Here is a 27,937-nt window from a genome sequence, read left to right on the forward strand (position 1 = left end):
GAACTCTGAGTACCCTCAGGCTCCCCTGGGCCTGCTGGGCCACACTCAGACACGTAGGCCCTTCTGGGTGCCCCTGGCTAGGCCGAGTGAAGCGTAACACACTGCACTCTCTCCTGGGGGGAGCTAGATTGCTTCAGCTCACCAACGGATTCAGGAACACGGTTCTAGCAAGTCCAGCATGCCACGGAAGTCAGCCACATTGCCCTGGTCTGAGCTGTACTGAGAAGAACTCTGCGCTTGCTAGTCCCTCTAGGCACTCATACCTGAAGTCACCGTAGCTCAGGTGCAAAGGCGGCCTGCGTTACAAATTCTGCCAAAGCACAGATCTCTGTGGAACACTTCAGGGTTTCGGTAGATGCACAGGACCCTGCGAGACCTAGGGCACTCTGTGGTCCCAGCAGTTCGCTACACGCAGAACGTCCTGTGGAGGAAAGTTGAATCAGGGAAGAGCCAGGTATCTCGCTAGGTCTCTTTTGACTTGACAGAAACCACAGACACTTACGCTGCGTGTCTTCCTGGAGCTGCGGCCTGATGGGACTGGCCTTGTTTTGGCACCTTGAAAGGTCCTGTTATGCGCCTTGCAGCTCCCTGGAAGACACTGCTGTTGTCGGGCCTCCTCTCACGGCAGGCACGGCTGCGAGAGGGAAAAGACGGTTTCACGAGGAACCGGGGCATTCCAGTTTCTCGGTCAGAGCTCATCCTGTCCTGTTCCGTAGCTAAGGGGAAGCCCCAAGTGAGGCCTAGCTTCGAAGGAGGGCCCTGATATGCCGTGCAGCAGGGTAGGAGTGCAGCAGCTCCCAGGAGGCCTTAGCTCTCTCTTCTGCTTCAGTGGAACGGTAGTAAGCTTTTCGGGTCTGCTAGACTCCTCACGGCAGCACCCGTTTCCGTACAAGGACACTGAGGACCCCCGGGCTCTCCTGAGCTGAAGAGCCACATTCACACCCCTAGACACTTCGGAGTACCCGTGTGCGTGCCGAGTGAAGGGCAGCAGCTTTCACGCTGCCTCGGGGGAGCTAGATTGCCTCAGCTCACCAACAGCCTCAGGAACGTATTTGTAGCTCTAGTTGCAGAAGGCCATGGAAGTGTGCCTCATTACCGTAGTCAGAGCTGTACTGAGAGAAGCACTTTGCTTACAATTCCCTCCAGGACCTCATACCTGAAGTCTACCTAACTCAAGGAGAATGTCGGCTTGGGGAGGGCGGTTGGGGGGGGGGTGGGGACTCCAAGTGCAACCAGAGCACAGTTTCTGGTGTAAAGCCGCAGGCTTTGGGACGATTCGCAGGACCCAAGAAACCTAGCGCATTCTTTCGTTCAGGCCGTTCACCTCAGGAAGAATACCCTGCGTAGAAAAGTTGATTGTGGAAGGACTCCGTGAGAAGCTAGGTCTCTTTGACTTGGTAGAAACCACGGAAGAGTCTGCCCCATGTCAACCTGGAAATGGCCGTTTGAGACAAGCCTTGCTTTCCCGCCTTGAAAGCTGCATTTGTGCGGCCTCGAAGCTACCTGGAAAGCACTGATGTGGCCCGGATTCTCATCCGTGCAGGCGTGGCTCTGAGAAGAGAAAGAGTTTCCATGAAAGAAACAGGGTGCCTTCCCGTTCCTGTTTGGGAGCTCATCCTCCCTGCCCTATAGTTACCTTAAAACTCCACTGAGCAGAAGCCTCAAATGAAGGCCCCGAATTGCACGCAGAATGGTAGGCGCGCAGCAGTTTCCATGAGGCAGTCGTCGTTGCCCTTCCTTAGTGTAACGCTGCTAAGCGTCTCAGGATTCCTAGGCGCCTCGCGTCGGCCCGTGTCTCTGTACAAGGACGCTGTGTAGTCCACGGACCCCTGGGCCTCCCGAGCAACGTCCAGCCCAGGAAGCCCTTCGGAGTACCCCTGTGCGTACGCCTATTGATCGGCAGCATTTGCACACTCCCTTGGGAGAGCTAGATTTCCTCAGCTCTCCAGCAGTTTGCGGAACACGGTTCTAGCCAGTGCAGCGTGCCGCGGGCTTCTGCCTCATCGCCCTTGTCTGAGCTGCACTGAGACAGTCCCTCTGCTTTTCAGTATCCCTAGCACCTCATCTCTGAAGTCACCCCACCGCAAGGAGGCATTCAACTAGTGCTCCCACTGCAACTAGAGCACCGTTCTCCGTGTAACACTGCCGGACTTTGGAAGCTGCCCTTCTAGGAACTCATACCCGAAGTCACCGTATCTCAGGGGGAAAGGCGGCTTGCCTTCCAACTTCCACGAAAGCACGGGTCTCTGTGTAACACTTCAGGCTTTTAGTAGAGGCAAGGGACCCTAGGAGACCAAAGGCATTCCTTGGGCTAGGCAGTTTGGTACACCCAGAGCACCCTGTGAAGAACGCTTGAAGCAAGTATGTACTAGGTCGCTTTTGCCTTGGATAGAAAGCACAGCTACTTATGCTCCGTGTCATCCTGGAGCTGGTGCCCGATGGGACCAGCCTTGTTTCCGCACCTTGAAGAATCCTCTCTTGCGCCTTGAAGCTCCCTGAGAAACACTGCCGTTGCCGGGCCTCTTCTCACGGCAGGCATGGCTGTGAGAGGGAAGAGACGCTTTCACATGGAACTGGGGTGCTCCACTTTCTCGGTCAGAGCTCATCCTGTCCTGTTGTATAGCTAAGGGGAAACTCCAAGTGAGGCCTAGCTTCGAAGGAGCACCCTGATATGCCACGCAGCAGGGTAGGAGTGCAGCAGCTTCCATGAGGCCTTAGTTCTCTCTTCTGCTTCAGTGGAAGGGTTGGAAGCTCTTGGGGACCCCTAGACTCCTCCCGGCAGCACCCGTTTCCGTACAAGGACACTGAGTACCCCGAGGCTCTCCCGAGTCGAAGAGCAACATTCAGACCCGGAGACACTTTGGAATACTCGTGTGTGTGCCGAGTGACGGGCAGCAGCTTGCACACTGCCTCGGGGGAGCTAGATTTCCTCAGCACACCAACAGCCTCGGGAACACTGTGGTAGCTTGGGCAGCAGGCCACGGAAGGCTGCATCATCACTGTAGTCGGAGCTGCGCTGAGCAAAACGTCTTGCTTACAATTCCTTCTAGGACCTCATGCCTGAAGTCAGCCTACCTCAGGGAGTAAGTCGGCTTGCCGTCCAAGGGCCTCTAGAGCACAGTTTCTAGGGTAACGCTGCAGGCATTCGGAAGATGCACGTGAGCCTACGACACCTAAGGCCTTCTTTCATTTAAGCAGTTCGCTACACGCAGGGCACCCTGCCTAGAGAAGATGATTCTCGAGGGACCCAGTGAGCAGCTAGGTCTCTTTGGACTTGTTAGAAACCACAGACGCTTCTTCTGCACGTAAACCTGGAAAAGGCAGCCCTCTGAGGCAAGCCTGGTCTTCCCGGCTTGAAAGCTCCGTTCATGCGGCCTTGAAGCTTCCTGAACAACGCTTTGGTTGCTGGACCTGTACTCACTGCAGGCATGGCTCTGGAAGCACCAGAGTTTTCTCGAAAGGAAGAGGGTGCTTTCAGGCCCTGGGCGGGAGCATACCCTGCCCTGCTCTAGAGTGAAGGGGAATCCCAACGTGGGCCGTAGCCTCTACCTAAGGCCCTGATTTGCCATCCAGAAGGGTAGTTTTGCGGCCTTTTCCTTGAGGCCTTTGTCGCACTCCTGCCCTCGTGTAACGGTACTAATCCTGTCAGGACTCCTGGCCCCCTGGCGTCAGCACCCGTGTCCCTACAAGAACTCTGAGTACCCTCAGGCTCCCCTGGGCCTGCTGGGCCACACTCAGACACGTAGGCCCTTCTGGGTGCCCCTGGCTAGGCCGAGTGAAGCGTAACACACTGCACTCTCTCCTGGGGGGAGCTAGATTGCTTCAGCTCACCAACGGATTCAGGAACACGGTTCTAGCAAGTCCAGCATGCCACGGAAGTCGGCCACATTGCCCTGGTCTGAGCTGTACTGAGAAGAACTCTGCGCTTGCTAGTCCCTCTAGGCACTCATACCTGAAGTCACCGTAGCTCAGGTGCAAAGGCGGCCTGCGTTACAAATTCCGCCAAAGCACAGATCTCTGTGGAACACTTCAGGGTTTCGGTAGACGCACAGGACCCTGCGAGACCTAGGGCACTCTGTGGTCCCGGCAGTTCGCTACACGCAGAACGTCCTGTGTAGGAAAGTTGAATCAGGGAAGAGCCAAGTATGTCGCTAGGTCTCTTTTGACTTGACAGAAACCACAGACACTTACGCTGCGTGTCTTCCTGGAGCTGCGGCCTGATGGGACTGGCCTTGTTTTGGCACCTTGAAAGGTCCTGTTATGGGCCTTGCAGCTCCCTGGAAGACACTGCTGTTGTCGGGCCTCCTCTCACGGCAGGCATGGCTGCGAGAGGGAAAAGACGGTTTCACGAGGAACCGGGGCATTCCAGTTTCTCGGTCAGAGCTCATCCTGTCCTGTTCCGTAGCTAAGGGGAAGCTCCAAGTGAGGCCCAGCTTCGAAGGAGGGCCCTGATATGCCGTGCAGCAGGGTAGGAGTGCAGCAGCTCCCAGGAGGCCTTAGCTCTCTCTTCTGCTTCAGTGGAACGGTAGTAAGCTTTTCGGGTCTGCTAGACTCCTCGCGGCAGCACCCGTTTCCGTACAAGGACACTGAGGACCCCCGGGCTCTCCTGAGCTGAAGAGCCACATTCACACCCCTAGACACTTCGGAGTACCCGTGTGCGTGCCGAGTGAAGGGCAGCAGCTTTCACGCTGCCTCGGGGGAGCTAGATTGCCTCAGCTCACCAACAGCCTCAGGAACGTATTTGTAGCTCTAGTTGCAGAAGGCCATGGAAGTGTGCCTCATTACCGTAGTCAGAGCTGTACTGAGAGAAGCACTTTGCTTACAATTCCCTCCAGGACCTCATACCTGAAGTCAACCTAACTCAAGGAGAATGTCGGCTTGGGGAGGGCGCGGGGTGGGGGGGATTCCAAGTGCAACCAGAGCACAGTTTCTGGTGTAAAGCCGCAGGCTTTGGGACGATTCGCAGGACCCAAGAAACCTAGCGCATTCTTTCGTTCAGGCCGTTCACCTCAGGAAGAATACCCTGCATAGAAAAGTTGATTGTGGAAGGACTCCGTGAGAAGCTAGGTCTCTTTGACTTGGTAGAAATCACGGAAGAGTCTGCCCCATGTCAACCTGGAAATGGCCGTTTGAGACAAGCCTTGCTTTCCCGCCTTGAAAGCTGCATTTGTGCGGCCTCGAAGCTACCTGGAAAGCACTGATGTGGCCCGGATTCTCATCCGTGCAGGCGTGGCTCTGAGAAGAGAAAGAGTTTCCATGAAAGAAACAGGGTGCCTTCCCGTTCCTGTTTGGGAGCTCATCCTCCCTGCCCTATAGTTACCTTAAAACTCCACTGAGCAGAAGCCTCAAATGAAGGCCCTGAATTGCATGCAGAATGGTAGGCGCGCAGCAGTTTCCATGAGGCAGTCGTCGTTGCCCTTCCTTAGTGTAACGCTGCTAAGCTTCTCAGGATTCCTAGGCGCCTCGCGTCGGCCCGTGTCTCTGTACGAGGACGCCGTGTAGTCCACGGACCCCTGGGCCTCCCGAGCAACGTCCAGCCCGGGAAGCCCTTCGGAGTACCCCTGTGCGTACGCCTATTGATCGGCAGCATTTGCACACTCCCTTGGGAGAGCTAGATTTCCTCAGCTCTCCAGCAGTTTGCGGAACACGGTTCTAGCCAGTGCAGCGTGCCGTGGACTTCTGCCTCATCGCCCTTGTCTGAGCTGCACTGAGACAGTCCCTCTGCTTTTCAGTATCCCTAGCACCTCATCTCTGAAGTCACCCCACCGCAAGGAGGCATTCAACTAGTGCTCCCACTGCAACTAGAGCACCGTTCTCCGTGTAACACTGCCGGACTTTGGAAGCTGCCCTTCTAGGAACTCATACCCGAAGTCACCGTATCTCAGGGGGAAAGGCGGCTTGCCTTCCAACTTCCACGAAAGCACGGGTCTCTGTGTAACACTTCAGGCTTTTAGTAGAGGCAAGGGACCCTAGGAGACCAAAGGCATTCCTTGGGCTAGGCAGTTTGGTACACCCAGAGCACCCTGTGAAGAACGCTTGAAGCAAGTATGTACTAGGTCGCTTTTGCCTTGGATAGAAAGCACAGCTACTTATGCTCCGTGTCATCCTGGAGCTGGTGCCCGATGGGACCAGCCTTGTTTCCGCACCTTGAAGAATCCTCTCTTGCGCCTTGAAGCTCCCTCAGAAACACTGCCGTTGCCGGGCCTCTTCTCACGGCAGGCATGGCTGTGAGAGGGAAGAGACGCTTTCACATGGAACCGGGGTGCTCCACTTTCTCGGTCAGAGCTCATCCTGTCCTGTTGTATAGCTAAGGGGAAACTCCAAGTGAGGCCTAGCTTCGAAGGAGCACCCTGATATGCCACGCAGCAGGGTAGGAGTGCAGCAGCTTCCATGAGGCCTTAGTTCTCTCTTCTGCTTCAGTGGAAGGGTTGGAAGCTCTTGGGGACCCCTAGACTCCTCCCGGCAGCACCCGTTTCCGTACAAGGACACTGAGTACCCCGAGGCTCTCCCGAGTCGAAGAGCAACATTCAGACCCGGAGACACTTTGGAATACTCGTGTGTGTGCCGAGTGAAGGGCAGCAGCTTGCACACTGCCTCGGGGCAGCTAGATTTCCTCAGCACACCAACAGCCTCGGGAACACTGTGGTAGCTTGGGCAGCAGGCCACGGAAGGCTGCATCATCACTGTAGTCGGAGCTGCGCTGAGCAAAACGTCTTGCTTACAATTCCTTCTAGGACCTCATGCCTGAAGTCAGCCTACCTCAGGGAGTAAGTCGGCTTGCCGTCCAAGGGCCTCTAGAGCACAGTTTCTAGGGTAACGCTGCAGGCATTCGGAAGATGCACGTGAGCCTACGACACCTAAGGCCTTCTTTCATTTAAGCAGTTCGCTACACGCAGGGCACCCTGCCTAGAGAAGATGATTCTCGAGGGACCCAGTGAGCAGCTAGGTCTCTTTGGACTTGTTAGAAACCACAGACGCTTCTTCTGCACGTAAACCTGGAAAAGGCAGCCCTCTGAGGCAAGCCTGGTCTTCCCGGCTTGAAAGCTCCGTTCATGCGGCCTTGAAGCTTCCTGAACAACGCTTTGGTTGCTGGACCTGTACTCACTGCAGGCATGGCTCTGGAAGCACCAGAGTTTTCTCGAAAGGAAGAGGGTGCTTTCAGGCCCTGGGCGGGAGCATACCCTGCCCTGCTCTAGAGCGAAGGGGAATCCCAACGTGGGCCGTAGCCTCTACCTAAGGCCCTGATTTGCCATCCAGAAGGGTAGTTTTGCGGCCTTTTCCTTGAGGCCTTTGTCGCACTCCTGCCCTCGTGTAACGGTACTAATCCTGTCAGGACTCCTGGCCCCCTGGCGTCAGCACCCGTGTCCCTACAAGAACTCTGAGTACCCTCAGGCTCCCCTGGGCCTGCTGGGCCACACTCAGACACGTAGGCCCTTCTGGGTGCCCCTGGCTAGGCCGAGTGAAGCGTAACACACTGCACTCTCTCCTGGGGGGAGCTAGATTGCTTCAGCTCACCAACGGATTCAGGAACACGGTTCTAGCAAGTCCAGCATGCCACGGAAGTCGGCCACATTGCCCTGGTCTGAGCTGTACTGAGAAGAACTCTGCGCTTGCTAGTCCCTCTAGGCACTCATACCTGAAGTCACCGTAGCTCAGGTGCAAAGGCGGCCTGCGTTACAAATTCCGCCAAAGCACAGATCTCTGTGGAACTCTTCAGGGTTTCGGTAGACGCACAGGACCCTGCGAGACCTAGGGCACTCTGTGGTCCCGGCAGTTCGCTACACGCAGAACGTCCTGTGTAGGAAAGTTGAATCAGGGAAGAGCCAAGTATGTCGCTAGGTCTCTTTTGACTTGACAGAAACCACAGACACTTACGCTGCGTGTCTTCCTGGAGCTGCGGCCTGATGGGACTGGCCTTGTTTTGGCACCTTGAAAGGTCCTGTTATGGGCCTTGCAGCTCCCTGGAAGACACTGCTGTTGTCGGGCCTCCTCTCACGGCAGGCATGGCTGCGAGAGGGAAAAGACGGTTTCACGAGGAACCGGGGCATTCCAGTTTCTCGGTCAGAGCTCATCCTGTCCTGTTCCGTAGCTAAGGGGAAGCTCCAAGTGAGGCCCAGCTTCGAAGGAGGGCCCTGATATGCCGTGCAGCAGGGTAGGAGTGCAGCAGCTCCCAGGAGGCCTTAGCTCTCTCTTCTGCTTCAGTGGAACGGTAGTAAGCTTTTCGGGTCTGCTAGACTCCTCGCGGCAGCACCCGTTTCCGTACAAGGACACTGAGGACCCCCGGGCTCTCCTGAGCTGAAGAGCCACATTCACACCCCTAGACACTTCGGAGTACCCGTGTGCGTGCCGAGTGAAGGGCAGCAGCTTTCACGCTGCCTCGGGGGAGCTAGATTGCCTCAGCTCACCAACAGCCTCAGGAACGTATTTGTAGCTCTAGTTGCAGAAGGCCATGGAAGTGTGCCTCATTACCGTAGTCAGAGCTGTACTGAGAGAAGCACTTTGCTTACAATTCCCTCCAGGACCTCATACCTGAAGTCAACCTAACTCAAGGAGAATGTCGGCTTGGGGAGGGCGCGGGGTGGGGGGGATTCCAAGTGCAACCAGAGCACAGTTTCTGGTGTAAAGCCGCAGGCTTTGGGACGATTCGCAGGACCCAAGAAACCTAGCGCATTCTTTCGTTCAGGCCGTTCACCTCAGGAAGAATACCCTGCATAGAAAAGTTGATTGTGGAAGGACTCCGTGAGAAGCTAGGTCTCTTTGACTTGGTAGAAACCACGGAAGAGTCTGCCCCATGTCAACCTGGAAATGGCCGTTTGAGACAAGCCTTGCTTTCCCGCCTTGAAAGCTGCATTTGTGCGGCCTCGAAGCTACCTGGAAAGCACTGATGTGGCCCGGATTCTCATCCGTGCAGGCGTGGCTCTGAGAAGAGAAAGAGTTTCCATGAAAGAAACAGGGTGCCTTCCCGTTCCTGTTTGGGAGCTCATCCTCCCTGCCCTATAGTTACCTTAAAACTCCACTGAGCAGAAGCCTCAAATGAAGGCCCTGAATTGCATGCAGAATGGTAGGCGCGCAGCAGTTTCCATGAGGCAGTCGTCGTTGCCCTTCCTTAGTGTAACGCTGCTAAGCTTCTCAGGATTCCTAGGCGCCTCGCGTCGGCCCGTGTCTCTGTACAAGGACGCCGTGTAGTCCACGGACCCCTGGGCCTCCCGAGCAACGTCCAGCCCGGGAAGCCCTTCGGAGTACCCCTGTGCGTACGCCTATTGATCGGCAGCATTTGCACACTCCCTTGGGAGAGCTAGATTTCCTCAGCTCTCCAGCAGTTTGCGGAACACGGTTCTAGCCAGTGCAGCGTGCCGTGGACTTCTGCCTCATCGCCCTTGTCTGAGCTGCACTGAGACAATCCCTCTGCTTTTCAGTATCCCTAGCACCTCATCTCTGAAGTCACCCCACCGCAAGGAGGCATTCAACTAGTGCTCCCACTGCAACTAGAGCACCGTTCTCCGTGTAACACTGCCGGACTTTGGAAGCTGCCCTTCTAGGAACTCATACCCGAAGTCACCGTATCTCAGGGGGAAAGGCGGCTTGCCTTCCAACTTCCACGAAAGCACGGGTCTCTGTGTAACACTTCAGGCTTTTAGTAGAGGCAAGGGACCCTAGGAGGCCCAAGGCATTCCTTGGGCTAGGCAGTTTGGTACACCCAGAGCATCCTGTGAAGAACGCTTGAAGCAAGTATGTACTAGGTCGCTTTTGCCTTGGATAGAAAGCACAGCTACTTATGCTCCGTGTCATCCTGGAGCTGGTGCCCGATGGGACCAGCCTTGTTTCCGCACCTTGAAGAATCCTCTCTTGCGCCTTGAAGCTCCCTGAGAAACACTGCTGTTGCCGGGCCTCTTCTCACGGCAGGCATGGCTGTGAGAGGGAAGAGACGCTTTCACATGGAACCGGGGTGCTCCACTTTCTCGGTCAGAGCTCATCCTGTCCTGTTGTATAGCTAAGGGGAAACTCCAAGTGAGGCCTAGCTTCGAAGGAGCACCCTGATATGCCACGCAGCAGGGTAGGAGTGCAGCAGCTTCCATGAGGCCTTAGTTCTCTCTTCTGCTTCAGTGGAAGGGTTGGAAGCTCTTGGGGACCCCTAGACTCCTCCCGGCAGCACCCGTTTCCGTACAAGGACACTGAGTACCCCGAGGCTCTCCCGAGTCGAAGAGCAACATTCAGACCCGGAGACACTTTGGAATACTCGTGTGTGTGCCGAGTGACGGGCAGCAGCTTGCACACTGCCTCGGGGGAGGCTAGATTTCCTCAGCACACCAACAGCCTCGGGAACACTGTGGTAGCTTGGGCAGCAGGCCACGGAAGGCTGCATCATCACTGTAGTCGGAGCTGCGCTGAGCAAAACGTCTTGCTTACAATTCCTTCTAGGACCTCATGCTTGAAGTCAGCCTACCTCAGGGAGTAAGTCGGCTTGCCGTCCAAGGGCCTCTAGAGCACAGTTTCTAGGGTAACGCTGCAGGCATTCGGAAGATGCACGTGAGCCTACGACACCTAAGGCCTTCTTTCATTTAAGCAGTTCGCTACACGCAGGGCACCCTGCCTAGAGAAGATGATTCTCGAGGGACCCAGTGAGCAGCTAGGTCTCTTTGGACTTGTTAGAAACCACAGACGCTTCTTCTGCACGTAAACCTGGAAAAGGCAGCCCTCTGAGGCAAGCCTGGTCTTCCCGGCTTGAAAGCTCCGTTCATGCGGCCTTGAAGCTTCCTGAACAACGCTTTGGTTGCTGGACCTGTACTCACTGCAGGCATGGCTCTGGAAGCACCAGAGTTTTCTCGAAAGGAAGAGGGTGCTTTCAGGCCCTGGGCGGGAGCATACCCTGCCCTGCTCTAGAGCGAAGGGGAATCCCAACGTGGGCCGTAGCCTCTACCTAAGGCCCTGATTTGCCATCCAGAAGGGTAGTTTTGCGGCCTTTTCCTTGAGGCCTTTGTCGCACTCCTGCCCTCGTGTAACGGTACTAATCCTGTCAGGACTCCTGGCCCCCTGGCGTCAGCACCCGTGTCCCTACAAGAACTCTGAGTACCCTCAGGCTCCCCTGGGCCTGCTGGGCCACACTCAGACACGTAGGCCCTTCTGGGTGCCCCTGGCTAGGCCGAGTGAAGCGTAACACACTGCACTCTCTCCTGGGGGGAGCTAGATTGCTTCAGCTCACCAACGGATTCAGGAACACGGTTCTAGCAAGTCCAGCATGCCACGGAAGTCGGCCACATTGCCCTGGTCTGAGCTGTACTGAGAAGAACTCTGCGCTTGCTAGTCCCTCTAGGCACTCATACCTGAAGTCACCGTAGCTCAGGTGCAAAGGCGGCCTGCGTTACAAATTCCGCCAAAGCACAGATCTCTGTGGAACTCTTCAGGGTTTCGGTAGACGCACAGGACCCTGCGAGACCTAGGGCACTCTGTGGTCCCGGCAGTTCGCTACACGCAGAACGTCCTGTGTAGGAAAGTTGAATCAGGGAAGAGCCAAGTATGTCGCTAGGTCTCTTTTGACTTGACAGAAACCACAGACACTTACGCTGCGTGTCTTCCTGGAGCTGCGGCCTGATGGGACTGGCCTTGTTTTGGCACCTTGAAAGGTCCTGTTATGGGCCTTGCAGCTCCCTGGAAGACACTGCTGTTGTCGGGCCTCCTCTCACGGCAGGCATGGCTGCGAGAGGGAAAAGACGGTTTCACGAGGAACCGGGGCATTCCAGTTTCTCGGTCAGAGCTCATCCTGTCCTGTTCCGTAGCTAAGGGGAAGCTCCAAGTGAGGCCCAGCTTCGAAGGAGGGCCCTGATATGCCGTGCAGCAGGGTAGGAGTGCAGCAGCTCCCAGGAGGCCTTAGCTCTCTCTTCTGCTTCAGTGGAACTGGTAGTAAGCTTTTCGGGTCTGCTAGACTCCTCGCGGCAGCACCCGTTTCCGTACAAGGACACTGAGGACCCCCGGGCTCTCCTGAGCTGAAGAGCCACATTCACACCCCTAGACACTTCGGAGTACCCGTGTGCGTGCCGAGTGAAGGGCAGCAGCTTTCACGCTGCCTCGGGGGAGCTAGATTGCCTCAGCTCACCAACAGCCTCAGGAACGTATTTGTAGCTCTAGTTGCAGAAGGCCATGGAAGTGTGCCTCATTACCGTAGTCAGAGCTGTACTGAGAGAAGCACTTTGCTTACAATTCCCTCCAGGACCTCATACCTGAAGTCAACCTAACTCAAGGAGAATGTCGGCTTGGGGAGGGCGCGGGGTGGGGGGGATTCCAAGTGCAACCAGAGCACAGTTTCTGGTGTAAAGCCGCAGGCTTTGGGACGATTCGCAGGACCCAAGAAACCTAGCGCATTCTTTCGTTCAGGCCGTTCACCTCAGGAAGAATACCCTGCATAGAAAAGTTGATTGTGGAAGGACTCCGTGAGAAGCTAGGTCTCTTTGACTTGGTAGAAACCACGGAAGAGTCTGCCCCATGTCAACCTGGAAATGGCCGTTTGAGACAAGCCTTGCTTTCCCGCCTTGAAAGCTGCATTTGTGCGGCCTCGAAGCTACCTGGAAAGCACTGATGTGGCCCGGATTCTCATCCGTGCAGGCGTGGCTCTGAGAAGAGAAAGAGTTTCCATGAAAGAAACAGGGTGCCTTCCCGTTCCTGTTTGGGAGCTCATCCTCCCTGCCCTATAGTTACCTTAAAACTCCACTGAGCAGAAGCCTCAAATGAAGGCCCTGAATTGCATGCAGAATGGTAGGCGCGCAGCAGTTTCCATGAGGCAGTCGTCGTTGCCCTTCCTTAGTGTAACGCTGCTAAGCTTCTCAGGATTCCTAGGCGCCTCGCGTCGGCCCGTGTCTCTGTACGAGGACGCCGTGTAGTCCACGGACCCCTGGGCCTCCCGAGCAACGTCCAGCCCGGGAAGCCCTTCGGAGTACCCCTGTGCGTACGCCTATTGATCGGCAGCATTTGCACACTCCCTTGGGAGAGCTAGATTTCCTCAGCTCTCCAGCAGTTTGCGGAACACGGTTCTAGCCAGTGCAGCGTGCCGTGGACTTCTGCCTCATCGCCCTTGTCTGAGCTGCACTGAGACAATCCCTCTGCTTTTCAGTATCCCTAGCACCTCATCTCTGAAGTCACCCCACCGCAAGGAGGCATTCAACTAGTGCTCCCACTGCAACTAGAGCACCGTTCTCCGTGTAACACTGCCGGACTTTGGAAGCTGCCCTTCTAGGAACTCATACCCGAAGTCACCGTATCTCAGGGGGAAAGGCGGCTTGCCTTCCAACTTCCACGAAAGCACAGGTCTCTGTGTAACACTTCAGGCTTTTAGTAGAGGCAAGGGACCCTAGGAGGCCCAAGGCATTCCTTGGGCTAGGCAGTTTGGTACACCCAGAGCATCCTGTGAAGAACGCTTGAAGCAAGTATGTACTAGGTCGCTTTTGCCTTGGATAGAAAGCACAGCTACTTATGCTCCGTGTCATCCTGGAGCTGGTGCCCGATGGGACCAGCCTTGTTTCCGCACCTTGAAGAATCCTCTCTTGCACCTTGAAGCTCCCTCAGAAACACTGCTGTTGCCGGGCCTCTTCTCACGGCAGGCATGGCTGTGAGAGGGAAGAGACGCTTTCACATGGAACCGGGGTGCTCCACTTTCTCGGTCAGAGCTCATCCTGTCCTGTTGTATAGCTAAGGGGAAACTCCAAGTGAGGCCTAGCTTCGAAGGAGCACCCTGATATGCCACGCAGCAGGGTAGGAGTGCAGCAGCTTCCATGAGGCCTTAGTTCTCTCTTCTGCTTCAGTGGAAGGGTTGGAAGCTCTTGGGGACCCCTAGACTCCTCCCGGCAGCACCCGTTTCCGTACAAGGACACTGAGTACCCCGAGGCTCTCCCGAGTCGAAGAGCAACATTCAGACCCGGAGACACTTTGGAATACTCGTGTGTGTGCCGAGTGAAGGGCAGCAGCTTGCACACTGCCTCGGGGCAGCTAGATTTCCTCAGCACACCAACAGCCTCGGGAACACTGTGGTAGCTTGGGCAGCAGGCCACGGAAGGCTGCATCATCACTGTAGTCGGAGCTGCGCTGAGCAAAACGTCTTGCTTACAATTCCTTCTAGGACCTCATGCCTGAAGTCAGCCTACCTCAGGGAGTAAGTCGGCTTGCCGTCCAAGGGCCTCTAGAGCACAGTTTCTAGGGTAACGCTGCAGGCATTCGGAAGATGCACGTGAGCCTACGACACCTAAGGCCTTCTTTCATTTAAGCAGTTCGCTACACGCAGGGCACCCTGCCTAGAGAAGATGATTCTCGAGGGACCCAGTGAGCAGCTAGGTCTCTTTGGACTTGTTAGAAACCACAGACGCTTCTTCTGCACGTAAACCTGGAAAAGGCAGCCCTCTGAGGCAAGCCTGGTCTTCCCGGCTTGAAAGCTCCGTTCATGCGGCCTTGAAGCTTCCTGAACAACGCTTTGGTTGCTGGACCTGTACTCACTGCAGGCATGGCTCTGGAAGCAACAGAGTTTTCTCGAAAGGAAGAGGGTGCTTTCAGGCCCTGGGCGGGAGCATACCCTGCCCTGCTCTAGAGCGAAGGGGAATCCCAACGTGGGCCGTAGCCTCTACCTAAGGCCCTGATTTGCCATCCAGAAGGGTAGTTTTGCGGCCTTTTCCTTGAGGCCTTTGTCGCACTCCTGCCCTCGTGTAACGGTACTAATCCTGTCAGGACTCCTGGCCCCCTGGCGTCAGCACCCGTGTCCCTACAAGAACTCTGAGTACCCTCAGGCTCCCCTGGGCCTGCTGGGCCACACTCAGACACGTAGGCCCTTCTGGGTGCCCCTGGCTAGGCCGAGTGAAGCGTAACACACTGCACTCTCTCCTGGGGGGAGCTAGATTGCTTCAGCTCACCAACGGATTCAGGAACACGGTTCTAGCAAGTCCAGCATGCCACGGAAGTCGGCCACATTGCCCTGGTCTGAGCTGTACTGAGAAGAACTCTGCGCTTGCTAGTCCCTCTAGGCACTCATACCTGAAGTCACCGTAGCTCAGGTGCAAAGGCGGCCTGCGTTACAAATTCCGCCAAAGCACAGATCTCTGTGGAACTCTTCAGGGTTTCGGTAGACGCACAGGACCCTGCGAGACCTAGGGCACTCTGTGGTCCCGGCAGTTCGCTACACGCAGAACGTCCTGTGTAGGAAAGTTGAATCAGGGAAGAGCCAAGTATGTCGCTAGGTCTCTTTTGACTTGACAGAAACCACAGACACTTACGCTGCGTGTCTTCCTGGAGCTGCGGCCTGATGGGACTGGCCTTGTTTTGGCACCTTGAAAGGTCCTGTTATGGGCCTTGCAGCTCCCTGGAAGACACTGCTGTTGTCGGGCCTCCTCTCACGGCAGGCATGGCTGCGAGAGGGAAAAGACGGTTTCACGAGGAACCGGGGCATTCCAGTTTCTCGGTCAGAGCTCATCCTGTCCTGTTCCGTAGCTAAGGGGAAGCCCCAAGTGAGGCCCAGCTTCGAAGGAGGGCCCTGATATGCCGTGCAGCAGGGTAGGAGTGCAGCAGCTCCCAGGAGGCCTTAGCTCTCTCTTCTGCTTCAGTGGAACGGTAGTAAGCTTTTCGGGTCTGCTAGACTCCTCGCGGCAGCACCCGTTTCCGTACAAGGACACTGAGGACCCCCGGGCTCTCCTGAGCTGAAGAGCCACATTCACACCCCTAGACACTTCGGAGTACCCGTGTGCGTGCCGAGTGAAGGGCAGCAGCTTTCACGCTGCCTCGGGGGAGCTAGATTGCCTCAGCTCACCAACAGCCTCAGGAACGTATTTGTAGCTCTAGTTGCAGAAGGCCATGGAAGTGTGCCTCATTACCGTAGTCAGAGCTGTACTGAGAGAAGCACTTTGCTTACAATTCCCTCCAGGACCTCATACCTGAAGTCAACCTAACTCAAGGAGAATGTCGGCTTGGGGAGGGCGCGGGGTGGGGGGGATTCCAAGTGCAACCAGAGCACAGTTTCTGGTGTAAAGCCGCAGGCTTTGGGACGATTCGCAGGACCCAAGAAACCTAGCGCATTCTTTCGTTCAGGCCGTTCACCTCAGGAAGAATACCCTGCATAGAAAAGTTGATTGTGGAAGGACTCCGTGAGAAGCTAGGTCTCTTTGACTTGGTAGAAACCACGGAAGAGTCTGCCCCATGTCAACCTGGAAATGGCCGTTTGAGACAAGCCTTGCTTTCCCGCCTTGAAAGCTGCATTTGTGCGGCCTCGAAGCTACCTGGAAAGCACTGATGTGGCCCGGATTCTCATCCGTGCAGGCGTGGCTCTGAGAAGAGAAAGAGTTTCCATGAAAGAAACAGGGTGCCTTCCCGTTCCTGTTTGGGAGCTCATCCTCCCTGCCCTATAGTTACCTTAAAACTCCACTGAGCAGAAGCCTCAAATGAAGGCCCTGAATTGCATGCAGAATGGTAGGCGCGCAGCAGTTTCCATGAGGCAGTCGTCGTTGCCCTTCCTTAGTGTAACGCTGCTAAGCTTCTCAGGATTCCTAGGCGCCTCGCGTCGGCCCGTGTCTCTGTACGAGGACGCCGTGTAGTCCACGGACCCCTGGGCCTCCCGAGCAACGTCCAGCCCGGGAAGCCCTTCGGAGTACCCCTGTGCGTACGCCTATTGATCGGCAGCATTTGCACACTCCCTTGGGAGAGCTAGATTTCCTCAGCTCTCCAGCAGTTTGCGGAACACGGTTCTAGCCAGTGCAGCGTGCCGTGGACTTCTGCCTCATCGCCCTTGTCTGAGCTGCACTGAGACAGTCCCTCTGCTTTTCAGTATCCCTAGCACCTCATCTCTGAAGTCACCCCACCGCAAGGAGGCATTCAACTAGTGCTCCCACTGCAACTAGAGCACCGTTCTCCGTGTAACACTGCCGGACTTTGGAAGCTGCCCTTCTAGGAACTCATACCCGAAGTCACCGTATCTCAGGGGGAAAGGCGGCTTGCCTTCCAACTTCCACGAAAGCACGGTCTCTGTGTAACACTTCAGGCTTTTAGTAGAGGCAAGGGACCCTAGGAGACCAAAGGCATTCCTTGGGCTAGGCAGTTTGGTACACCCAGAGCACCCTGTGAAGAACGCTTGAAGCAAGTATGTACTAGGTCGCTTTTGCCTTGGATAGAAAGCACAGCTACTTATGCTCCGTGTCATCCTGGAGCTGGTGCCCGATGGGACCAGCCTTGTTTCCGCACCTTGAAGAATCCTCTCTTGCGCCTTGAAGCTCCCTCGAGAAACACTGCCGTTGCCGGGCCTCTTCTCACGGCAGGCATGGCTGTGAGAGGGAAGAGACGCTTTCACATGGAACCGGGGTGCTCCACTTTCTCGGTCAGAGCTCATCCTGTCCTGTTGTATAGCTAAGGGGAAACTCCAAGTGAGGCCTAGCTTCGAAGGAGCACCCTGATATGCCACGCAGCAGGGTAGGAGTGCAGCAGCTTCCATGAGGCCTTAGTTCTCTCTTCTGCTTCAGTGGAAGGGTTGGAAGCTCTTGGGGACCCCTAGACTCCTCCCGGCAGCACCCGTTTCCGTACAAGGACACTGAGTACCCCGAGGCTCTCCCGAGTCGAAGAGCAACATTCAGACCCGGAGGACACTTTGGAATACTCGTGTGTGTGCCGAGTGAAGGGCAGCAGCTTGCACACTGCCTCGGGGCAGCTAGATTTCCTCAGCACACCAACAGCCTCGGGAACACTGTGGTAGCTTGGGCAGCAGGCCACGGAAGGCTGCATCATCACTGTAGTCGGAGCTGCGCTGAGCAAAACGTCTTGCTTACAATTCCTTCTAGGACCTCATGCCTGAAGTCAGCCTACCTCAGGGAGTAAGTCGGCTTGCCGTCCAAGGGCCTCTAGAGCACAGTTTCTAGGGTAACGCTGCAGGCATTCGGAAGATGCACGTGAGCCTACGACACCTAAGGCCTTCTTTCATTTAAGCAGTTCGCTACACGCAGGGCACCCTGCCTAGAGAAGATGATTCTCGAGGGACCCAGTGAGCAGCTAGGTCTCTTTGGACTTGTTAGAAACCACAGACGCTTCTTCTGCACGTAAACCTGGAAAAGGCAGCCCTCTGAGGCAAGCCTGGTCTTCCCGGCTTGAAAGCTCCGTTCATGCGGCCTTGAAGCTTCCTGAACAACGCTTTGGTTGCTGGACCTGTACTCACTGCAGGCATGGCTCTGGAAGCACCAGAGTTTTCTCGAAAGGAAGAGGGTGCTTTCAGGCCCTGGGCGGGAGCATACCCTGCCCTGCTCTAGAGCGAAGGGGAATCCCAACGTGGGCCGTAGCCTCTACCTAAGGCCCTGATTTGCCATCCAGAAGGGTAGTTTTTGCGGCCTTTTCCTTGAGGCCTTTGTCGCACTCCTGCCCTCGTGTAACGGTACTAATCCTGTCAGGACTCCTGGCCCCCTGGCGTCAGCACCCGTGTCCCTACAAGAACTCTGAGTACCCTCAGGCTCCCCTGGGCCTGCTGGGCCACACTCAGGACACGTAGGCCCTTCTGGGTGCCCCTGGCTAGGCCGAGTGAAGCGTAACACACTGCACTCTCTCCTGGGGGGAGCTAGATTGCTTCAGCTCACCAACGGATTCAGGAACACGGTTCTAGCAAGTCCAGCATGCCACGGAAGTCGGCCACATTGCCCTGGTCTGAGCTGTACTGAGAAGAACTCTGCGCTTGCTAGTCCCTCTAGGCACTCATACCTGAAGTCACCGTAGCTCAGGTGCAAAGGCGGCCTGCGTTACAAATTCCGCCAAAGCACAGATCTCTGTGGAACTACTTCAGGGTTTCGGTAGACGCACAGGACCCTGCGAGACCTAGGGCACTCTGTGGTCCCGGCAGTTCGCTACACGCAGAACGTCCTGTGTAGGAAAGTTGAATCAGGGAAGAGCCAAGTATGTCGCTAGGTCTCTTTTGACTTGACAGAAACCACAGACACTTACGCTGCGTGTCTTCCTGGAGCTGCGGCCTGATGGGACTGGCCTTGTTTTGGCACCTTGAAAGGTCCTGTTATGGCCTTGCAGCTCCCTGGAAGACACTGCTGTTTGTCGGGCCTCCTCTCACGGCAGGCATGGCTGCGAGAGGGAAAAGACGGTTTCACGAGGAACCGGGGCATTCCAGTTTCTCGGTCAGAGCTCATCCTGTCCTGTTCCGTAGCTAAGGGGAAGCTCCAAGTGAGGCCCAGCTTCGAAGGAGGGCCCTGATATGCCGTGCAGCAGGGTAGGAGTGCAGCAGCTCCAGGAGGCCTTAGCTCTCTCTTCTGCTTCAGTGGAACGGTAGTAAGCTTTTCGGGTCTGCTAGACTCCTCGCGGCAGCACCCGTTTCCGTACAAGGACACTGAGGACCCCCGGGCTCTCCTGAGCTGAAGAGCCACATTCACACCCCTAGACACTTCGGAGTACCCGTGTGCGTGCCGAGTGAAGGGCAGCAGCTTTCACGCTGCCTCGGGGGAGCTAGATTGCCTCAGCTCACCAACAGCCTCAGGAACGTATTTGTAGCTCTAGTTGCAGAAGGCCATGGAAGTGTGCCTCATTACCGTAGTCAGAGCTGTACTGAGAGAAGCACTTTGCTTACAATTCCCTCCAGGACCTCATACCTGAAGTCAACCTAACTCAAGGAGAATGTCGGCTTGGGGAGGGCGCGGGGGTGGGGGGGATTCCAAGTGCAACCAGAGCACAGTTTCTGGTGTAAAGCCGCAGGCTTTGGGACGATTCGCAGGACCCAAGAAACCTAGCGCATTCTTTCGTTCAGGCCGTTCACCTCAGGAAGAATACCCTGCATAGAAAAGTTGATTGTGGAAGGACTCCGTGAGAAGCTAGGTCTCTTTGACTTGGTAGAAACCACGGAAGAGTCTGCCCCATGTCAACCTGGAAATGGCCGTTTGAGACAAGCCTTGCTTTCCCGCCTTGAAAGCTGCATTTGTGCGGCCTCGAAGCTACCTGGAAAGCACTGATGTGGCCCGGATTCTCATCCGTGCAGGCGTGGCTCTGAGAAGAGAAAGAGTTTCCATGAAAGAAACAGGGTGCCTTCCCGTTCCTGTTTGGGAGCTCATCCTCCCTGCCCTATAGTTACCTTAAAACTCCACTGAGCAGAAGCCTCAAATGAAGGCCCTGAATTGCATGCAGAATGGTAGGCGCGCAGCAGTTTCCATGAGGCAGTCGTCGTTGCCCTTCCTTAGTGTAACGCTGCTAAGCTTCTCAGGATTTCCTAGGCGCCTCGCGTCGGCCCGTGTCTCTGTACGAGGACGCCGTGTAGTCCACGGACCCCTGGGCCTCCCGAGCAACGTCCAGCCCGGGAAGCCCTCGGAGTACCCCTGTGCGTACGCCTATTGATCGGCAGCATTTGCACACTCCCTTGGGAGAGCTAGATTTCCTCAGCTCTCCAGCAGTTTGCGGAACACGGTTCTAGCCAGTGCAGCGTGCCGTGGACTTCTGCCTCATCGCCCTTGTCTGAGCTGCACTGAGACAAGTCCCTCTGCTTTTCAGTATCCCTAGCACCTCATCTCTGAAGTCACCCCACCGCAAGGAGGCATTCAACTAGTGCTCCCACTGCAACTAGAGCACCGTTCTCCGTGTAACACTGCCGGACTTTGGAAGCTGCCCTTCTAGGAACTCATACCCGAAGTCACCGTATCTCAGGGGGAAAGGCGGCTTGCCTTCCAACTTCCACGAAAGCACGGGTCTCTGTGTAACACTTCAGGCTTTTAGTAGAGGCAAGGGACCCTAGGAGACCAAAGGCATTCCTTGGGCTAGGCAGTTTGGTACACCCAGAGCACCCTGTGAAGAACGCTTGAAGCAAGTATGTACTAGGTCGCTTTTGCCTTGGATAGAAAGCACAGCTACTTATGCTCCGTGTCATCCTGGAGCTGGTGCCCGATGGGACCAGCCTTGTTTCCGCACCTTGAAGAATCCTCTCTTGCGCCTTGAAGCTCCCTGAGAAACACTGCCTGTTGCCGGGCCTCTTCTCACGGCAGGCATGGCTGTGAGAGGGAAGAGACGCTTTCACATGGAACCGGGGGTGCTCCACTTTCTCGGTCAGAGCTCATCCTGTCCTGTTGTATAGCTAAGGGGAAACTCCAAGTGAGGCCTAGCTTCGAAGGAGCACCCTGATATGCCACGCAGCAGGGTAGGAGTGCAGCAGCTTCCATGAGGCCTTAGTTCTCTCTTCTGCTTCAGTGAAGGGTTGGAAGCTCTTGGGGACCCCTAGACTCCTCCCGGCAGCACCCGTTTCCGTACAAGGACACTGAGTACCCCGAGGCTCTCCCGAGTCGAAGAGCAACATTCAGACCCGGAGACACTTTGGAATACTCGTGTGTGTGCCGAGTGACGGGCAGCAGCTTGCACACTGCCTCGGGGGAGGTAGATTTCCTCAGCACACAACAGCCTCGGGAAACACTGTGGTAGCTTGGGCAGCAGGCCACGGAAGGCTGCATCATCACTGTAGTCGGAGCTGCGCTGAGCAAAACGTCTTGCTTACAATTCCTTCTAGGACCTCATGCCTGAAGTCAGCCCTACCTCAGGGAGTAAGTCGCTTGCCGTCCAAGGGCCTCTAGAGCACAGTTTCTAGGGTAACGCTGCAGGCATTCGGAAGATGCACGTGAGCCTACGACACCTAAGGCCTTCTTTCATTTAAGCAGTTCGCTACACGCAGGGCACCCTGCCTAGAGAAGATGATTCTCGAGGGACCCAGTGAGCAGCTAGGTCTCTTTGGACTTGTTAGAAACCACAGACGCTTCTTCTGCACGTAAACCTGGAAAAGGCAGCCCTCTGAGGCAAGCCTGGTCTTCCCGGCTTGAAAGCTCCGTTCATGCGGCCTTGAAGCTTCCTGAACAACGCTTTGGTTGCTGGACCTGTACTCACTGCAGGCATGGCTCTGGAAGCACCAGAGTTTTCTCGAAAGGAAGAGGGTGCTTTCAGGCCCTGGGCGGGAGCATACCCTGCCCTGCTCTAGAGCGAAGGGGAATCCCAACGTGGGCCGTAGCCTCTACCTAAGGCCCTGATTTGCCATCCAGAAGGGTAGTTTTGCGGCCTTTTCCTTGAGGCCTTTGTCGCACTCCTGCCCTCGTGTAACGGTACTAATCCTGTCAGGACTCCTGGCCCCCTGGCGTCAGCACCCGTGTCCCTACAAGAACTCTGAGTACCCTCAGGCTCCCCTGGGCCTGCTGGGCCACACTCAGACACGTAGGCCCTTCTGGGTGCCCCTGGCTAGGCCGAGTGAAGCGTAACACACTGCACTCTCTCCTGGGGGGAGCTAGATTGCTTCAGCTCACCAACGGATTCAGGAACACGGTTCTAGCAAGTCCAGCATGCCACGGAAGTCGGCCACATTGCCCTGGTCTGAGCTGTACTGAGAAGAACTCTGCGCTTGCTAGTCCCTCTAGGCACTCATACCTGAAGTCACCGTAGCTCAGGTGCAAAGGCGGCCTGCGTTACAAATTCCGCCAAAGCACAGATCTCTGTGGAACTCTTCAGGGTTTCGGTAGACGCACAGGACCCTGCGAGACCTAGGGCACTCTGTGGTCCCGGCAGTTCGCTACACGCAGAACGTCCTGTGTAGGAAAGTTGAATCAGGGAAGAGCCAAGTATGTCGCTAGGTCTCTTTTGACTTGACAGAAACCACAGACACTTACGCTGCGTGTCTTCCTGGAGCTGCGGCCTGATGGGACTGGCCTTGTTTTGGCACCTTGAAAGGTCCTGTTATGGGCCTTGCAGCTCCCTGGAAGACACTGCTGTTGTCGGGCCTCCTCTCACGGCAGGCATGGCTGCGAGAGGGAAAGACGGTTTCACGAGGAACCGGGGCATTCCAGTTTCTCGGTCAGAGCTCATCCTGTCCTGTTCCGTAGCTAAGGGGAAGCCCCAAGTGAGGCCCAGCTTCGAAGGAGGGCCCTGATATGCCGTGCAGCAGGGTAGGAGTGCAGCAGCTCCCAGGAGGCCTTAGCTCTCTCTTCTGCTTCAGTGGAACGGTAGTAAGCTTTTCGGGTCTGCTAGACTCCTCGCGGCAGCACCCGTTTCCGTACAAGGACACTGAGGACCCCCGGGCTCTCCTGAGCTGAAGAGCCACATTCACACCCCTAGACACTTCGGAGTACCCGTGTGCGTGCCGAGTGAAGGGCAGCAGCTTTCACGCTGCCTCGGGGAGCTAGATTGCCTCAGCTCACCAACAGCCTCAGGAACGTATTGTAGCTCTAGTTGCAGAAGGCCATGGAAGTGTGCCTCATTACCGTAGTCAGAGCTGTACTGAGAGAAGCACTTTGCTTACAATTCCCTCCAGGACCTCATACCTGAAGTCAACCTAACTCAAGGAGAATGTCGGCTTGGGGAGGGCGCGGGTGGGGGGGATTCCAAGTGCAACCAGAGCACAGTTTCTGGTGTAAAGCCGCAGGCTTTGGGACGATTCGCAGGACCCAAGAAACCTAGCGCATTCTTTCGTTCAGGCCGTTCACCTCAGGAAGAATACCCTGCATAGAAAAGTTGATTGTGGAAGGACTCCGTGAGAAGCTAGGTCTCTTTGACTTGGTAGAAACCACGGAAGAGTCTGCCCCATGTCAACCTGGAAATGGCCGTTTGAGACAAGCCTTGCTTTCCCGCCTTGAAAGCTGCATTTGTGCGGCCTCGAAGCTACCTGGAAAGCACTGATGTGGCCCGGATTCTCATCCGTGCAGGCGTGGCTCTGAGAAGAGAAAGAGTTTCCATGAAAGAAACAGGGTGCCTTCCCGTTCCTGTTTGGGAGCTCATCCTCCCTGCCCTATAGTTACCTTAAAACTCCACTGAGCAGAAGCCTCAAATGAAGGCCCTGAATTGCATGCAGAATGGTAGGCGCGCAGCAGTTTCCATGAGGCAGTCGTCGTTGCCCTTCCTTAGTGTAACGCTGCTAAGCTTCTCAGGATTCCTAGGCGCCTCGCGTCGGCCCGTGTCTCTGTACGAGGACGCCGTGTAGTCCACGGACCCCTGGGCCTCCCGAGCAACGTCCAGCCCGGGAAGCCCTTCGGAGTACCCCTGTGCGTACGCCTATTGATCGGCAGCATTTGCACACTCCCTTGGGAGAGCTAGATTTCCTCAGCTCTCCAGCAGTTTGCGGAACACGGTTCTAGCCAGTGCAGCGTGCCGTGGGACTTCTGCCTCATCGCCCTTGTCTGAGCTGCACTGAGACAGTCCCTCTGCTTTTCAGTATCCCTAGCACCTCATCTCTGAAGTCACCCCACCGCAAGGAGGCATTCAACTAGTGCTCCCACTGCAACTAGAGCACCGTTCTCCGTGTAACACTGCCGGACTTTGGAAGCTGCCCTTCTAGGAACTCATACCCGAAGTCACCGTATCTCAGGGGGAAAGGCGGCTTGCCTTCCAACTTCCACGAAGCACGGGTCTCTGTGTAACACTTCAGGCTTTTAGTAGAGGCAAGGGGACCCTAGGAGACCAAAGGCATTCCTTGGGCTAGGCAGTTTGGTACACCCAGAGCACCCTGTGAAGAACGCTTGAAGCAAGTATGTACTAGGTCGCTTTGCCTTGGATAGAAAGCACAGCTACTTATGCTCCGTGTCATCCTGGAGCTGGTGCCCGATGGGACCAGCCTTGTTTCCGCACCTTGAACGATCCTCTCTTGCGCCTTGAAGCTCCCTCAGAAACACTGCCGTTGCCGGGCCTCTTCTCACGGCAGGCATGGCCTGTGAGAGGGAAGAGACGCTTTCACATGGAACCGGGGTGCTCCACTTTCTCGGTCAGAGCTCATCCTGTCCTGTTGTATAGCTAAGGGGAAACTCCAAGTGAGGGCCTAGCTTCGAAGGAGCACCCTGATATGCCACGCAGCAGGGTAGGAGTGCAGCAGCTTCCATGAGGCCTTAGTTCTCTCTTCTGCTTCAGTGGAAGGGTGGAAGCTCTTGGGGACCCCTAGACTCCTCCCGGCAGCACCCGTTTCCGTACAAGGACACTGAGTACCCCGAGGCTCTCCGAGTCGAAGAGCAACATTCAGACCCGGAGACACTTTGGAATACTCGTGTGTGTGCCGAGTGACGGGCAGCAGCTTGCACACTGCCTCGGGGAGGTAGATTTCCTCAGCACACCAACAGCCTCGGGAACACTGTGGTAGCTTGGGCAGCAGGCCACGGAAGCTGCATCATCACTGTAGTCAGAGCTGCGCTGAGCAAAACGTCTTGCTTACAATTCCTTCTAGGACCTCATGCCTGAAGTCAGCCTACCTCAGGGAGTAAGTCGGCTTGCCGTCCAAGGGCCTCTAGAGCACAGTTTCTAGGGTAACGCTGCAGGCATTCGGAAGATGCACGTGAGCCTACGACACCTAAGGCCTTCTTTCATTTAAGCAGTTCGCTACACGCAGGGCACCCTGCCTAGAGAAGATGATTCTCGAGGGACCCAGTGAGCAGCTAGGTCTCTTTGGACTTGTTAGAAACCACAGACGCTTCTTCTGCACGTAAACCTGGAAAAGGCAGCCCTCTGAGGCAAGCCTGGTCTTCCCGGCTTGAAAGCTCCGTTCATGCGGCCTTGAAGCTTCCTGAACAACGCTTTGGTTGCTGGACCTGTACTCACTGCAGGCATGGCTCTGGAAGCACCAGAGTTTTCTCGAAAGGAAGAGGGTGCTTTCAGGCCCTGGGCGGGAGCATACCCTGCCCTGCTCTAGAGCGAAGGGGAATCCCAACTGTGGGCCGTAGCCTCTACCTAAGGCCCTGATTTGCCATCCAGAAGGGTAGTTTTGCGGCCTTTTCCTTGAGGCCTTTGTCGCACTCCTGCCCTCGTGTAACGGTACTAATCCTGTCAGGACTCCTGGCCCCCTGGCGTCAGCAACCCGTGTCCCTACAAGAACTCTGAGTACCCTCAGGCTCCCCTGGGCCTGCTGGGCCACACTCAGACACGTAGGCCCTTCTGGGTGCCCCTGGCTAGGCCGAGTGAAGCGTAACACACTGCACTCTCTCCTGGGGGGAGCTAGATTGCTCAGCTCACCAACGGATTCAGGAACACGGTTTCTAGCAAGTCCAGCATGCCACGGAAGTCGGCCACATTGCCCTGGTCTGAGCTGTACTGAGAAAGAACTCTGCGCTTGCTAGTCCCTCTAGGCAATCATACCTGAAGTCACCGTAGCTCAGGTGCAAAGGCGGCCGCGTTACAAATTCCGCCAAGCACAGATCTCTGTGGAACATCTTCAGGGTTTCGTAGACGCACAGGACCCTGCGAGACCTAGGGCACTCTGTGGTCCCGGCAGTTCGCTACACGCAGAAGGTCCTGTGTAGGAAAGTTGAATCAGGGAAGAGCCAAGTATGTCGCTAGGTCTCTTTTGACTTGACAGAAACCACAGACACTTACGCTGCGTGTCTTCCTGGAGCTGCGGCCTGATGGGACTGGCCTTTGTTTTGGCACCTTGAAAGGTCCTGTTATGGCCTTGCAGCTCCCTGGAAGACACTGCTGTTGTCGGGCCTCCTCTCACGGCAGGCATGGCTGCGAGAGGGAAAAGGACGGTTTCACGAGGAACCGGGGCATTCCAGTTTCTCGGTCAGAGCTCATCCTGTCCTGTTCCGTAGCTAAGGGGAAGCTCCAAGTGAGGCCTAGCTTCGAAGGAGGGCCCTGATATGCCGTGCAGCAGGGTAGGAGTGCAGCAGCTCCCAGGAGGCCTTAGCTCTCTCTTCTGCTTCAGTGGAACGGTAGTAAGCTTTTCGGGTCTGCTAGACTCCTCGCGGCAGCACCCGTTTCCGTACAAGGACACTGAGGACCCCCGGGCTCTCCTGAGCTGAAGAGCCACATTCACACCCCTAGACACTTCGGAGTACCCGTGTGCGTGCCGAGTGAAGGGCAGCAGCTTTTCACGCTGCCTCGGGGGAGCTAGATTGCCTCAGCTCACCAACAGCCTCAGGAACGTATTTGTAGCTCTAGTTGCAGAAGGCCATGGAAGTGTGCCTCGTTACCGTAGTCAGAGCTGTACTGAGAGAAGCACTTTGCTTACAATTCCCTCCAGGACCTCATACCTGAAGTCAACCTAACTCAAGGAGAATGTCGGCTTGGGGAGGGCGCGGGGTGGGGGGGATTCCAAGTGCAACCAGAGCACAGTTTCTGGTGTAAAAGCCGCAGGCTTTGGGACGATTCGCAGGACCCAAGAAACCTAGCGCATTCTTTCGTTCAGGCCGTTCACCTCAGGAAGAATACCCTGCATAGAAAAGTTGATTGTGGAAGGACTCCGTGAGAAGCTAGGTCTCTTTGACTTGGTAGAAACCACGGAAGAGTCTGCCCCATGTCAACCTGGAATGGCCGTTTGAGACAAGCCTTGCTTTCCCGCCTTGAAAGCTGCATTTGTGCGGCCTCGAAGCTACCTGGAAAGCACTGATGTGGCCCGGATTCTCATCCGTGCAGGCGTGGCTCTGAGAAGAGAAAGAGTTTCCATGAAAGAAACAGGGTGCCTTCCCGTTCCTGTTTGGGAGCTCATCCTCCCTGCCCTATAGTTACCTTAAAACTCCACTGAGCAGAAGCCTCAAATGAAGGCCCTGAATTGCATGCAGAATGGTAGGCGCGCAGCAGTTTCCATGAGGCAGTCGTCGTTGCCCTTCCTTAGTGTAACGCTGCTAAGCTTCTCAGGATTCCTAGGCGCCTCGCGTCGGCCCGTGTCTCTGTACGAGGACGCCGTGTAGTCCACGGACCCCTGGGCCTCCCGAGCAACGTCCAGCCCGGGAAGCCCTTCGGAGTACCCCTGTGCGTACGCCTATTGATCGGCAGCATTTGCACACTCCCTTGGGAGAGCTAGATTTCCTCAGCTCTCCAGCAGTTTGCGGAACACGGTTCTAGCCAGTGCAGCGTGCCGTGGACTTCTGCCTCATCGCCCTTGTCTGAGCTGCACTGAGACAATCCCTCTGCTTTTCAGTATCCCTAGCACCTCATCTCTGAAGTCACCCCACCGCAAGGAGGCATTCAACTAGTGCTCCCACTGCAACTAGAGCACCGTTCTCCGTGTAACACT

Source organism: Tursiops truncatus, chromosome 6 (genome assembly GCF_011762595.2).
Source record: "Tursiops truncatus isolate mTurTru1 chromosome 6, mTurTru1.mat.Y, whole genome shotgun sequence".
In the NCBI taxonomy this organism is placed as follows: Eukaryota; Metazoa; Chordata; class Mammalia; order Artiodactyla; family Delphinidae; genus Tursiops; species Tursiops truncatus.